Raw genomic sequence first — 3,012 nt, 5'->3', positions numbered from 1 at the left:
TTTTTTCTCTTGGGCTGGACCGTTTCCCAGTGAGATTACTCCTCCACATTCCTGCTAGGGGTTAGGGGTGGACATTGTGGAAATTTAAGCTTTCTTCAGCATTTTTTCCAGCCAAATATAGACGGAGGCCGGGGCAAGTGGTGGCACTCTGTTCAGTACACGGGCTTTCGATGACTCCACCCCTGACTGCCGTTCCACTCTCATTTCTGTCCTCGGTGGAGCCTAGATCCTCAGCCCCAAGGCTTCCGTGTTCACTCTTCTTCCTTCTCACGCAAGCTTTCAACCCATCTTCCTGTTTCCAGCCCCACCCTAACCACACCTCCTCCACCACCCAGTTCAGAGGCTCCTGGTCCTTGAATTCTTGAGCCTGTCTGGGGCTTGGAGATGCTGAACTGCTGGTTTCTTGGTGCTTCCAATCTTCACAGGTCTAGGTTTTTCTGATATAATAGGTTAGTTTCCACTGATCATAGCTTTTGTGTTTTTTAAAAGGTTTAACATTTTTTGTTGGTTGTTGCTGTTTTCACATTCTTTGTCCTTGAGGATGTATGTTCCTTTCCTCCTTTGCTATCATTTTAGTGGAGGCTTAAGAGACAGCAGAGATAAAATTACGTGTCCAGTAGACCATGCTTAACTGGGATTTCCATGTGCCTGTTTGAAAATCCACTGTTCCAGCTTTATTTCTTTCCCTCCCTCCCTTCCGTCCTTTTTCTTTCTTCCTCATTCCTTTTCCTCTTTCTCTCTCTCTTAGAATGCTGTTCCTCCCTCTTTGAATGTGTTGGGAAGGCTGATGTCCTCTGCTCTTTAAAATATAATACTTTGAATATAAACAGCACCTTGGACTCTGGCTTTAATTTGAACACATCATGGTTCTGCAGTGGATTTAGAAATATCAACAACCCACAGTCTGCGCTTCTGAATCTCTTGCCTTCCTGTGCTTGCTGAGAAAACTCTTCGGTATTTTTAGGAAGTGGAGTACTGGCATTTCATCCACTACAGGTCCGACAACCTTTGTTCAGAGTTTAAGTTTCAGAATGGTGGTCCAGGGAGCATAGGGAGAGAGGGCGAAGAGTATATTCTTGACCAGCAGGGCAAACAGGGCCAGGTGAGGATGGGACTGGGTATTAATTAGTTGATGAATTAATTTAAAAATATATATTGTCTACTATATTCCAGGCACTGTCATAGGTAGACGGAGTATGTGCATGCTCAGTCACTCAGTCGTGTCTGACTCTTTTCGACCCCTTGGACTGTAACCCACAAGGCTTCTCCGCCCATGGAATTCTCCAGGCAAGAATACCGGAATGGGTTGCCATTTCCTACTCCAGGGGATCTTCCCGACCCAGGGAATGAACCTTCATCTCCTGCATTGGCAGGCAGATTCTTTACCACTGAGCCACCTGGGAAGCCTGTCACAGACAGAGGAAATGAGTAAGACATTCAGAGTCCAGTGAGGGAAGGCAAACAGCTAAGAAAACACAAGGTAAGTGTATATGTCCTTTATGCTCAATGAAATTAATTTAGCATCTACTGTACATCAGGCCCTGTACTACCATACTTTCATTTTATTTATTCCTTACAGTAACACTGTGTGTGGGGCATTATCATTACCCATTTTAATATAAGGAAGCTGTCAAAATAGAGGAATATACAATTTGCCCTCCCTCTGTCTCTTCCTCCTTTCTTTCTTCCTTATTTTTTCCCCTTTTCTTTCTTCCCTCCTTTCTCAATCTCCCCCCTTCCTCCTTCTCTCTCATCTCTCTCTAGGGGAGAGGTGAGCCCTCTCTCCTCCTTGGCCAGGCACCTGAGTGCCCACCATCCTGGGCTCAGCGTCCACAGTCTCAGAGTCCACTGAGCCCCTGCTTTCTGCAGAACCGAAAGCAGGGGCTCTGGTTGGTGCCTGAAACTGGCTCTTCATCCCTGCACATCACCCCTCTCATCTCCTCCCTCCCAACTCCAAATCCAGGAAGAGCATCTCAGGTTGGACCAGAGAAAGAAAAGAACATCCCGCAGGTAACTAGCAGTGTTTCTGAGTGCTGTCTTCAGCTTGGAAAGAAACAGGGGAGAAGAAACAAGTCATGAAAACATTGACCGAAAACTGTCCCAAACTACAAAAAAACTCATGCCCTTTTCTCCTTCTCATTCCCCCACCCCCCTTTCCTTATTCTTGTAACAAAAATGTACCAGGGTATTGAGACACCAGCTAAGGAACGACTGTGAGCACAGAGGGCCAGGGAGGGGCTGGGGTTAGACCTAGAGAGATTTTTTTTTTTTTTTTTGACCACACCACAGAGCGTGTGGGATCTTAGTTCCCCAATCAGGGATCGAACCCGTGTTCCCTGCAGTGGAAGCTGAAGTCTGAACTACTCAGCCACCAGGGAAGTCCCTAGAGAGATTTTTTAGAAAAGCAGATCAGCTGTTCCCCAGAGAAAGGTCAAGGGGTCACGGGGGTGACTGGGGGAGAGGGAAGCACACACACACTCTCCTCTATGAATTTAATCAGTTTTTCCGTTTTTAAAACTGTCTCTGAAACAGGAAATTGCTTGGGTCTCTTGAACCGAGGGGCTCAGGTCTGGCCTCCCTCCTTATCACTATCACCTTGTTCCTTGGCCATGTGGAGGTGGCTTCCTACAGTTGATGAGAAGCTGGCTTTCTTGTGCAAGGAGCCTTGTTCTTCCCAAACCAGGGCAGATAAGTGAAGGCCGGAGATTCCTGAGGGGCTCCTCTCACTAACGATGAGATAGAGAAGGTTTGGGGGGTGGGTGAAGGCACCCGAACACCCCGAGTGTTGAGAAAGGGAGGCGGGAGTGGGGTACGGACAGAGGTGCTGCTAAATTCTGGATGCCACCACCTAGATCCAGACCAATTCTCAAGGGAGGTCCTCCCACACCCACAGGAAGGCCAAAAAGAGGTTCGAAATTCAAATTATTTTTGGTGCTTGGGAGATGGGAGGGGAGTGAGAGAGGGCAGTGATAGTAAACAGAACAGAAGGGGAAAGAAAAAAAATGAAAGGCT

At 47.2% G+C, this 3,012-nt stretch overlaps 1 long non-coding RNA gene across 1 annotated transcript; it reads left to right on the top strand.

The window, feature by feature from the left end:
- Positions 1–207: 207 nt before the first annotated feature.
- On the top strand, positions 208–2,706 carry LOC138985971 (uncharacterized). The gene is made up of 3 exons (XR_011462902.1): positions 208–449; positions 1,174–1,480; positions 2,533–2,706. It is a non-coding gene; the product is annotated as an uncharacterized lncRNA (long non-coding RNA).
- The last annotated feature ends 306 nt before the right edge of the window (positions 2,707–3,012 follow it).

The sequence above is a fragment of the Bos mutus genome, chromosome 27 (genome assembly GCF_027580195.1).
Source record: "Bos mutus isolate GX-2022 chromosome 27, NWIPB_WYAK_1.1, whole genome shotgun sequence".
Taxonomy (NCBI): Eukaryota; Metazoa; Chordata; class Mammalia; order Artiodactyla; family Bovidae; genus Bos; species Bos mutus.
This window is presented reverse-complemented; position numbering and strand designations above follow the sequence as displayed.